Source organism: Mercenaria mercenaria, chromosome 16 (assembly GCF_021730395.1).
Source record: "Mercenaria mercenaria strain notata chromosome 16, MADL_Memer_1, whole genome shotgun sequence".
In the NCBI taxonomy this organism is placed as follows: domain Eukaryota; kingdom Metazoa; phylum Mollusca; class Bivalvia; order Venerida; family Veneridae; genus Mercenaria; species Mercenaria mercenaria.
This window is the reverse complement of record NC_069376.1, coordinates 45,681,375-45,694,436: the sequence shown is the minus strand read 5'-3', so window position 1 is coordinate 45,694,436 and position 13,062 is coordinate 45,681,375.

The following is a 13,062-nucleotide window of genomic DNA, read 5'->3' as shown; positions in this document are numbered from 1 at the left end:
AGTAATAGGCTAGTTTTATGTAGGTAATATGTTAATAAAAGGTAAATTACAGTAATGCGTTAATTATATGTTGGTATTAGGCTAGCTAGTTCGTAAATAGTGAGTAATAGGCAAGTTAGCAAGTGATAAGTTAGTAACAGGATAGAAATACGTTAGCTTGTTTGTAACAGGTTAGTAACAAGTCAGTCATGAATCAATATTGGTAATAGTGTATTAACATGTAAGTAATGTGTTAGCTTGTTTGGTGATAAATTGGCATTAGGTTAGTTATGGGTTATTTAGTAATGTGCTACTAGTGCGATACTTATACATCAGTAGTAGTTAGAAATGGGTTAGGTATTAAGGAATATGTGAGAAATAGGTTAGTAATGGGTGATCATGATGTAAGTATTTGGTGAGTAAAAGGTTGACCAGTTAGTAATACGTTAGTTACAGGTTAATAATATTTTAGTGATAGATTAGCAGTAGATAAGTAATGTAGTAGCTAATTAGTACTAGGTTAGTAAGAGGTTGGTAATTGGTTAGTAAGTTAATAATATAGAGGATATTTGTTTGTTTGCAGTGAGATATCAAAATATATCATCACCGATAAGGGAGACAATTGAATATTTTCACGAAGGCGGAGCTGGGCTTGTTGCCTTGTAGTTGTAGTGGGGAAGTACTTCGACGAAAATGCTTTCATATTACGTAAGGTTGAATTGATGTCTTGTGATAATTAACTAAGACAACAACCAACTAAATGTGTTGTCGCCAATAAAATCTACCACACGATAGTGAACCAATGGAAAAAAGTAGAGGAAACACACAATGACACATATCTGTAGCTACATGAATGGCAAGGCCTAGCAACCAAGCTGACAAAGGTAACATATTTAATTATAGCCTGTTCTATATAGGATTGTCTAGCAGTTCATGACTCGTGTAAGGCTTGAGTATTAGTATAATCCAGTAATTTTAAGGCAGCAAAAGGAGGTAATTAAAGAATATATTTCAAGGGAGATAATTCATCTGGAAAAAAAAGAAGTTCGGCACTGTGAGTGATATCAATTTATATCTCATTGCTATTTTCCAGTATTTCACCAATAAGCATAAAATAAAAGTTAGTATATGTTTGTAACAGGATGGTAAGGGGTAAATAATAGGTTAATAATTTGTAAGTAATGGTAAGTAATAGGTTGATAATGATTAGTTCGTGAACGATAGCTAAGTGAATGGTTTGTAATATCTTAATAATAGGTTAGTAATAATTAGTAATATGTTAGTGATAAGTAAGTAGCCCGATAAGCTCCATAAGGAGAGCGCAGATCTACGGATCGAGCGGTCGTGAGTAAGATCCTCGGGCGAGGCGTTCTAAGTAATTTGTGAGTGATGGTTTTATAGAAAAAAGAAAATAACAATTAAGTAATCGTTAAGTAAAGGGTTTGTCATAGGTAAGCTTGTTAAAAAACAGCGTATTTATAGGTTGGTAGTAGGTTAGTATTAGTTGAGCCTATTGTTTATCAAAGGTTAATAAGCCGTTAGCTAGTTAGTAATTCGTTAGTAACAGGTTATTAATGGGTAAGTAATATGTTGGTTAGGGATTAACCAGTAAGAGACAGGTTAGAAACATATAGGGAAGTAATAGATTAGTAATGTATTAAATAGTTAGTAATAGGTCAGTAATAAGTAAGTTAGAGTTTGATAATGGGAAGGTTAGTAACAAGTTAAAAATGAATGAGTAGTAGGTTAGAAATTTTTTAATAATGGGCTAGCTTGTTAGTGATATGTTAGTAAAAGGCTAGTTATGGGTTATAAAGCCGTGAGTATTAGGTTAGTAATGGGTTAGCTAGTTTGCTATAGGTAAGTACCAGGCTAGTTATGGGTATTCAATCAGTTAGTAATGGTTTAATCATAGGTCAATCGCGGGTAAGCTGCTTAGTGTAAGGTTAGTGATAGATAAATAATAGGATAATGGATTAATAATAGGTAAGCAAGTGATTTTTGAGTCGGCTAAAGGCTGAAAGCCTTTTGACGAGTCCTTGCTATCCAACGATTCTCTAAATGGACCAAATAACACAGTGAAGGGATGTAGTTCCATTAGATTTCTCAAACTTCAAACAGTTCACTGCATGAATGAAGTTAAATTGTGTCAATTCCCTTTGCTATGACCAATATACGATGTAATCTGTCATATTTATGACTTGTAATTGTGCAATTCTCGAATGTAACTCATTAAGCAAAAATGTGCATTTTAAGAATTGCGCAGGCTTACAAAGCTTGGGTAACATCCAGCGAAAGACAAAAAATAGTTCCACCGCAGGGCTCCAGATAAGATGCGTATTAGCGTAAATTACGTATAGAAATGATGCAAATACGCATGTCTAATAATTTCTAAGCGTATAAAAACGTATATAAAATTACAGAAACGCACACAATGCTTTTTTAAAAACAAAATCTGAATCGTCTGGATGCGTTAGGTAACATAGCCGATCAGCCTTAATTCTCCCACATTGAACGTAAACACGCATCGTATGATTTCTATAAACTTTGCGTGGGTTGAATTTTGCAATCAGTAAACGGATAAATTATCGGAAGAAGAAGCTCTTACTGGTTTGTTTAGTTACTACTGATATTAAAAATGATTTTAATTCTTATTTTTCGAGAAATAAACAAATCGGCGAAACATTAAATTGTATTTTCTTGTAGTTTTTGAAATCGAAAGTAGATTGTCTATGTTTGGCGAAACGAAACAACATTTTTATGAAAAGATTTAAATAAGAGGTAATTTAACCGTAAACTTCAATGTCAGATACTGCCAATTGCTGCTAATTACATGTCTTCGTATCATCACAATTTGTAAAATATATTGTTAAAACTGGAGAAAAGTGTAATCGTATCCGGATATAATATTTTGGGTAAATATCGAGCTGTGTTATGAAATTTTAAGAAAAATACTAAAAACAAACTGAAACTGGTAGACTATACTGTCAGTACATCAATCATTAGCCGACTCAGGCCATTCAGGCCTTTGATTTATAACTGTTATATGTTCGTACTGGGTTAGCTAGCTAGTAATAACTTAGTAGTAGGTCAGTAACAATTAAGTACTGCGGTTGTTATGTGTCAGTAATGACTTAGTAATGTGGGTGTGTGAGCTAATTTGTAGAAGCTTAGTTTAAGATAAGTACTCGTAAAAATTTAGAAATGGGTTAGATTGTAAATAATAGGTTAATAACTGATTAATGATGAGTTTGTTTCAGGTTAGTGACAGGTTAGTAGATAATTAGTATTTCGAAATCTGCTTAGAAGTGAGAAATTTATGAACACCTTAACACTTGATACAAATGAGCAGCCAATTTGTTTCCGAAAAATTCTATTTTTCCAACAAGAACAGCAGATGAAAAGTCTTTCGGCGTTTTTGATGGCTTGATAGTGACTTTAATTTACATCCATACCTACTACTTCCAGTAAGATTTCGCATAAAGATACAGACACTATGGTCTATAAAGAAATAAAGAAGCTGTCTTTATTGAAATAATCACTCGCAACAAGTAGAATTGTTGTTAAATCAGTGATGACTATTCAAGGCAAGTCATATAGCAAACAGTATGCATCGATGGCAAACTCTCTGAACCAGTCCTTATGAAATTCAGTGTTCCTCAAGGATCTGTTCTAGGCCCAAAATTCTACACGATGTACACAAAGCCAGTCGGGTCCATCTGTAGAAACCACGGTCTAAACCTTCACTTTTATGCAGATGACTCCCAACTCTATCTATCGTTTAAACCAGTTGACCAAGCATCAAAGGCAGCCACAATCACACGAGTTGAACAATGCCTGAAAGAAATCATCTCATGGATGAATTCAAACATGTTAAAATTGAATGCAGACAAAACTGAAGTAATTCTTTTTTCGGGTCAAAAACACTCCAAACATGTTGAAAATCTAGAACTGAAAGTTGGCGAATCGAGCATAAGACCATCAAAAACTGTTCGAAACCTTGGTGCTACGCTTGATTCGAACATGCACATGGACCATCATGTTAATTTTGTGACTCGAACATGCTACGGTCAAATACGACACGTTGGTCATATTCGACCATATTTGACAACTGAAGCCACAAAAACCCTGATAAACTCGCTTGTGACCTCACGCTTAGATTACTGCAATGCTCTTTTGTACGGCGTGCCAAAATCAACAACGAGCAAACTGCAAAATGTCCAAAACACGGCTGCACGTCTTATTACGAAAACAACCCGTTTTGAACATATAACACCAATCCTTAAATATCTTCATTGGCTTCAAATACAAGATAGAATAAAATACAAAATTCTCATTCAAACATTCAAGGCCTTGCATGGACAGTCGCCGGTGTATATGAGAGACTTACTGGAGGTGTACGTGCCAACTAGAAATCTGAGGTCAGCAAATGCAGCAACAACCGTTGTGCCACAAAAAAGTCGACTGGTTACCTACGGGGATAGAAGTTTCAGGGTTGCCGCCGCAAAACTATGGAACTCTCTCCCTGACAATCTCAGAAAAGATTCATCACTTAATTCATTCAAAAGAGCTCTCAAAACACACCTTTTCAAAATTTTCTACAACACATAGATACCAACTGTGACTGTTTCTACTCATAATAAATATGCCATTGTTATTTTTGTAATACAGAACTACAGCAAGTCATTCGTCGCTGACGAAGGTCTCTTAACTGTACAATTCATCATGTAATTAACTAAATTGACAATCCATCTTTTATTTCATCATGTCACATTTTAAGGGTTATGACGTTCTATGTGTGTGTTTTTCGCAAGACTTGAGTTTCACTTGAAATGTGTGGTATTTCTTTGTAAAACAGTACATGATGGCACCATTTACCGGGTGGTTGAACCACTATATGCAGCCTGTCTGGGCGTACCAGATGTTTAAAGCACTGGTATTGGCAATAGGGGTAAAACGACCTCAGGGGTGGGGGGTGCGGTCATGGCTGTTTGTTACAATAAGGCTGTAAATATTATCATTGTTCATTTATGATATTGTTGTTATTTTTTATTATTATGTACAACGCCATTGAAAATATCATTTATAAAAAAGGCGTTTAATCAAATTGTTCAGTTTCAGTTTTGTGATTGCATATGTCACGTTTTGTTATTTTCCTACATATCTGCGATGTGTCACATGTTTAATTGTAAAGCGCCTTTGAACGTATATTACATATGAAAAGGGCGCTCAACAAATCTGGTATAGTAATAATAATAATAATAGTTCTGGCCTGGAATTGATTTGGTACATAGATCTCTGTCTAGGAAAATCTAGTGATTAAATGTGTACTGTCGCTTTATTTACAGACCGTACCTCATTTTTTACAAAATATAGGTATGAAATTAAAAAGCTTTGAAATACATACTAATAACCATATACAAGGTGGCCAACAAACGTGAGTTTTGTACACTGTGCACACGGAGAAAACGTTTCGATTCAGGTAACATTTTGCCTACATTTTCCTTATCACTTGACGGATTTTTGTAAGACAGCAAAATGAGTGCATTCCTCCACAATCAGTTCTCAGTACTTCTCTCAAACACTTCGCCTTACTGCGAAAGTACGTACGCTATCTAAACAATAAATCCACGAAAAGATCTCTCCCGCTCACTCTCTCTAAAAGGATCTTACGAGGGTTGCACAAAAGAAGGAAAACTCAAACTAACTAATGGGAATTCTGTTCTTTGATTTTCTTAGGGTTTTTTGTTGGGTTTAACGTCACACCGACAAAGTTATAAACCATATGGCGACTTCCAGCGGCTTTCATTGTGGAGGAAGAACCCAGATGCGCCTCTGGGCATTACTTCATCACTGGTGGGTACCTAGGTAGAACCACTAACCTTCCGTAATCTAGTGGATGGCTTCATCACATAAAGAATTCTACGCCCAAAGCTCAAACCCACGTCAGCCACATGAAAGAATAATTGACCTCATATCCGATATGACAGAAAATCGATATCAGGGGAGAGATCAGCTATATGGCATTGTTTACCTCTTCAAAAATAATTGATATTTTAGAAAACAGGTATTACTGGAGTCATATATTATAATTAAAGTTATCAAATATCAATGAACATGGATTTAGTGTGCTATTGATGTTTTTTTTGGATTGTGTTTATTGTGACGGTGATGTGTTTTAACCTATCTGAATGGGTGGTGGTTCAAAATCGAACTCTAGAGGCAAACAAAAGAAACGGAAGAAATCGAATTCTTCACCTGGGGCGGTGAGTGAAAATCCTGATAAACGTCTAAATAGTAGCAATATATCTGTGAAAATGGCTAACGCAAACCAGTCGATGATCTCGCCTCAATCCCAAAGCATTCTATCACAGATGCCCCATTACCCGGGTACCTTTCAACAGTATTATGGGTCTCCCCAACAGTACATGTCTCAGACTCAGACTCAGATGCCTCAGTCTCCTACAATCAATCAGCCACAATTTCAACAAGCTATTCTGGATAAACTAGAGGCCATGGAAAAACGTCTCCAAAAAACTTGACAGTATTGAAAAGGAAATTTCCTTTGTGTCGCAGAAATTATCTTTAATGGACGTACGAGTTTCCTCCCTTGAATCTGCGATAGCTGATACTAACCGAAAAGTTTCTGATATTGAAGCCAGTCGCGTTGTCGATGCTCATATATGTGACGATATCAACAAAAACAGTTAACCGTCGATAAAAAGCTGAAAGATGAAGCTTCCCACATATCTCAGCTGTCTAAGGATGTCCACAAACTGAAATATGACAACACTGGCCTGACTGAAGAAGTCCTTGACCTCCAGTCCCGGTCTATGAGGGATAATCTATTATTCTTCGGTCTCCCAGAATGCACAACTTCCCAGGATAGAAAACAAGAGGACTGCACGGCCAAGATACACCGCTTGTGTGAAGATTCACTAAACTTTAGCAATGCACGTGATAGGTTAAAAATTGACCGTGCCCATCGTGTTGGCAGATATACACAAGGCAAGAATCGCCAAATCGTAGTAAAATTTAACTACCATCAAGATAAACTTTCAATTAAACCCAAAGCGTATGAAACCTTTAACAAAGACTCGCAGTATCGGGTTTCGGACCAGTATCCGAAGGTCATTCAAGCTCGCAGGAAAAGGCTTATCCCAGCATACATACAGGCTAAACAGAGAGGGAAAGCAGCTTTTTTTTGTCATATGATAAACTATACCCCGAAACAGTTGACCCCGTGGAACGTACAGGGTATTTGCTCAAAACTTGATGACTGCGATTTCCTTAACTTTGTATCAGATTATGATATTTTGTTGCTAACTGAAACTTGGAATTCTAAACTGACAGATGTAAAAATTGAAGGATATGACTATTTTGTTTGTGCTCGACCCAAAGCTAACCGTAAAGCCAAACGCGACAGCGATGGTGTTATTGTTTATTACCGTGAACGTTTTCGCAATGCATTGTTTCTGGAAAATATGAATGAAAATGGAATTATCTGGTTTAAACTAAAGAAAGAATTTACCTGTTCTACTGACGATATTTATATTTGCCTATGTTATATTCCTCCTGAAAATAGTACTGTATATTCCAATGTAAATTCCTCGTTATTTGAGTTTGATTTTTTCGAACATTTATCAAACGACATTCGCAAATATAGTGACCTTGGCATTGTTTATGTCATAGGAGATTTAAATCCACGCACAGGCGAGCAACCCGACTATGTCAATGATATACATCTTGACCGCTACATTGATATTTTCACGCCTAATCCACAAATAACAGATTTACCTGTGCGCGTGAATCATGACAAGCACGTGAACTATTATGGCTCTAAACTGTTAACTCTTTGTAAGGAGAATGGTTTTATTATTGCCAACGGGCGATTAGAGCAAGGTTTATGTACTTTTCATTCCATTTTTAGAAACCAGTCTGTTCAAAGTACCGTTGACTATTTGATCACTAGCTATGGCAATTTTAAATATATACATAACATGTGTGTATCGGATTTACTTGAGTTTTCCGATCACTGTCCTGTGTTATTTTCGCTATCTTGCGATATAAATCGTTTGTGTGACAATCGTTTTGTAACCTTTGACAAAATTGCATGGGATCCTGCAAAATCTGAAGAATTTTTAACGAGTGTCTATAGCAAACAGGATTTATTTGAGGATGTTACTGCCAAACTAACTGCCGGTGAAATCGATATTAACCAGTGTATTGATGCTTTTTCAAACGTTGTATGTTCAATTTCTTTTAATCATTTCGGTAAAAGCTGCTCCAATATAAAGGTACCTAAAGCGAGTAAATCTGCATGGTTCAATGATAATTGTCGCTTATCGAAGTTCGCCTTTTTGCAAGCTAAGCGTGCTTTTAATTCAAACGACTCGGAGATTAATAAACTTCAGTTTTTGAAATGTCGCTCAGCTTTTGCTAAAGCCAAAAGGTGTGCCAAAGCATCACATTGTAATAAAGAAAAGACTAAATTATCATCATTAAGCAAGACATCGCCTCGAACATTTTGGAAATATATTAATAAGTTCAAACGTAAATTATCTGTTAACAGTGATGTAAGTATGCACGATTTTGCTAGACATTTTCGTGACATTTCTAATACACCGCATTGCCAGTTTGATCCTTATCAGTTTAACAGTACCACACGTGATGTAACTCTAGATACTAACGAGCTTGATGTTCCATTCACGGTTAATGAAATTCAGAAAACTATTTCCCATTTAAAGCGTAATAAAAGCTGTGGCTATGATATTATCGTAGCGGATGTTTTCATTGAATCAAATAACTTTATTAGTCCGTATTTGTGTAGTATATACAACTATATAATTATATAACACTGGTATATACCCAGAGTTGTGGTCAAAAGGGATTATTGTTCCTATCTATAAAAAGGGGGGTAGTAAGGAACCTTCCAACTATAGAGGTATTACTTTGATAAGTACTTTTAGCAAAAATCTTTTCACTAACCTTGAGAAACAGAATAAATAAGTGGTGTGAAGATAACAGTGTATTTAATGACTCGCAATTTGGCTTTCGTGATAAGTGCTCAACCGCTGATGCTATTTTTATGTTGCATTCAATTATTCAGAAAGTACTTTCGAGAAATAAGAAGCTTTGGTGTGTCTTTATCGACTATCAGCGAGCCTTTATAAGAGACGCTTTATGGATAAAATTGTTGCAGTCAGGTGTTAGTTCGAAAATTGTAACTATGATCAAGTCCATTTATTATAGTGTGAAATCTTGTGTAAAAGTGTCCTCTACTATGAATATGTCTGAGTTTTTTGATGTTACACTTGGTTTAAAACAAGGAGAACCATTATCTCCCTTACTTTTTATCCTTTTTGTCAATGACATAAGTTCATCTATTGATTTCGACTCACTTACGGATAATGATATTAGCTTGCTATCCAGATATCTCATTCTTTTTTTGCTGACGACATTGTTTTATTCACAACCGACCCAGCTAGTTTACAAGCGCAGATAAACAGTATTTATGAATATTCTTTAAAATGGGGATTAAAAATAAATACTAAGAAAACTAAAGTATGTGTTTTTGAAAAAAGACGACAAAATCGTGACATTAACTTTTACATTAATGGTGAATCTTTAGAAATCGTGGATAAGTTTACATACCTGGGTGTGAATTTTACATATACGGGGAATTTGTCGCAAGCTGTGAAAGTATTATCTGATCAAGCGCTTAAGGCATACTATAATCTTTTATCATTGTTTGATAAAGTCAAGCTAGATATAAAAACCAAGTTATCTCTCTTTGATTCAATGGTAGCACCGATCTTATTGTATGGCGCAGAAGTGGGGTGCTTATAATTTTGAATACATCGATAAAATTCATGTAAAGTTTTGTAAGCGTATACTTGGAGTTAGGCATTCTACACCTAATAACGCGGTGTACGGTGAGCTAGGCAGATTTCCGTTGTCAATTATTGCAAAAGAGCGCTCGATTAAGTTTTGGACAAGATTAATGAAAAGTAGGGAATCTCCGCTTTATAATATTTATATAGACCAATGCAATACTATTACTGGTAACTGCTGGGCTCGAAAAATCCATTCCATTATTGATCATCTCGGTTTTAGGTACGTTAGGGAAAACTATAATATTGAGCATAGTTACTTTCAGACTTTTAAAAGACGCATTCGTGACCAATATATACAGGATTGGAGTGCATCTATACATAACATGTCTAAACTTGTCTACTTCTGTAAGTTTAAAAAGGAATTTATGTATGAACCATATTAGACAAAGTGTTAAATCAGTCATCCAGAGTGTATTTAACCCGACTAAGATTGAGCGCACATTCCCTCGAAATTGAATTTGGAATATATAACGGTATTGATAGAAATAATCGGCTTTGTAAAATGTGTAATCTGCATTGAGTCTGAATACCATTTCTTATTGTGCTGTCCTAAATATTTTGAATTATGTAGGAAACATTTAGGAAATATTTCATGGCCGTCTTTAGGTAAATTTGTAGCCCTGTTATCCTCTTGTAAAACCAAGCTAATGAACAAACTTACAAACTTTGTTAGGGATGCAACTACTCTGCGTGAAAATACTCTGAAATCTTTAACTGTTTCGTAATAATTTTGATAAATTTATATCTAATATTTCGTGAACCTACATGTTTGTCAAGATTTGTATGTTTCGTTTTCTATATTCTTTTGCTGTTTGTATGTTTTGTATGTTTTATATGTATACTGTCTTTGCTTTATTCCGTGTGTATATATTTTATGTAAATGGCCAAAGGCAAAGTTTTGCCGATATTTATGCCAATAAACTTTGAAACCTTGGTAAAGTGACCGATCGTTATTGATGATATTGCGATGCTGATCTTTATTGCCTCCGGGTTTTGTCATCTACATGTTTGGCGTGTTATTTCAATTTCAAATATAATAAAAGAGGAGGTTTTTCATAAGAAATTGAACAAGCTCAATTGACTGACGTGTCACTTCAGTAACAAATTATGTAAAAGAAGGGTAGATAGATTCTTTATTACCTCCAACAAGGAGAGCTATCAACACTTACAGATATACATACAAACATAATTGCATCAAAATAGAACAAAATAACATAAACATTAAGTACAGACAGCATATCACAAGGCATCAGTTAATGTTATAACTAATCAACAGAATTCAGTAAACTTGATTATTGCACGTTAAAGATAATGTGAAATAAATAGCATATATACAAAGATTTACTCAATCCTCGATTAAGGTATATTTGTAGTTAATACATTTGATGTATGGTTGAGATATTCCGACATGCATCCTTCCGAAACGAAACGAAGAATACAAAAAGGATAACAAGCCTTATTAAATTCCTTCATATTAGATAGTACTGCAATTCACATATAGGCATAAATATAACATACAAAAACAGTAGCAATAAGGTTAAAATCCCCATTAGAGTATTCATACGGATTTGATTTATATTAAGTACAGACTGTGTGAAGCTATAAGTATATCCTTTTTATGATAAAGCAGTACCTATGTTATATAAAACACAACACATGATGTGATATGACGGTTTATCATAGTGCAAATAATTATAACATTCACAGTGTCTAATTTCTATACAACCTGTAGACCATCATATGCAAAAGACTTATAGCAACATGCTTAATCTGTTGATGAGTGGCTACAGTAACTTGGTTGTCCGGCAGACATAACAAAAGATCAAAAATTTGAGATTGGGGATCTTTTGATATCATTTCCAAGTAATTTTCTATGCCTGCAATAGACAGGACGTTCTTTTAAAATGATTTTCTCAGATGATCGTTTTCACGACAAAACAAAATCGTATGCATGGTAGAAGTTATTTTTCATGAATTTGAAATATAATAAGGTTTTCGCTATATAGCTCATTTTTACATAAACAGTTGTATTCTTAGTAATAAAATTTACTGCAAGTGTTCATATTTCTAACATATTTACATTGTGTAAAACAAACAATTTTTGTCATCCTTGGTCAAATTGGTTATTTTCTCTTCAAATTTATTGGCAATCAGCGTAGTACATGTATTTTGTCATATACAAGCAGACATTACAGATATATGTATATATAATATTTCACCGATGTATGCAAACTGTTGGCAAAATAACAAATGTTGCGAAAATTTAAGTTAAAATGGCATTATAATTTTATCTTGCAATTACAAATAACTACCCGTTATCGATACGCATTCATAGCCTTATCAGTGTTGTATATGTCTGTCATTATTTAGTGGTAATTGGCAATATTTATTACAGGTCCAATAAAAAGGATATACGCGTGGTGCATAAAACGTATTATCGGTTCAGTTAGCTTTAATTTAATAAGCTTACAGTCTATCAATGGGTTTCATGTAAAAAATAATTTTGAATTGAATATACAATAATTGATATGTACACTCATTTATGTAACTCATTATGTTTAATAAAGCATTCAAACATAAATTAACTAAACTGATTAAATCAATTACTTTAACATTTCGATCACAATAACGCATGTTCATGCGGCATTATTGTATCGTCTGCGTATAACGCTACAACAACTTCGCGCTGAATATAATTCTCTTCTAAATCAGTGGGAAATAAACCGTCTGTGGGTTTATCATTTTTTATCTTACTAAATTAAATGTATGTCATTCAGAGGATATATTCATTGAGTGTAAGAAACGACTTGTACCTTAGCTTGCATATCAATGGTTTTATACAAACGCGTATATATGATTTTTACAAATTTTATACAGAACATAGAAGGAAACAAAATGACGAAATGATGGCAATAAGAATCGTCGCGTGGGTCAAACAAAATTAAAGATTAAAATTATTTAAAAAAAATAGCACGTCATGAATCAAATGTTGAACAAAGATAATATCTTTGCACCTAAGAGTTCTTATTTTTAGTATTCTTGTTATTAAGTAAAATGTGTAAATTACCTTCTTCTTTCTATATAGAAAATCTGACATCTATCGATTATTGGCTGTAGGAGTATTCTTCGGTATAGAGGGACAAGTGCTTTTAAGTCAGCGACCTTAACCACTCGGCCACGGAGACCA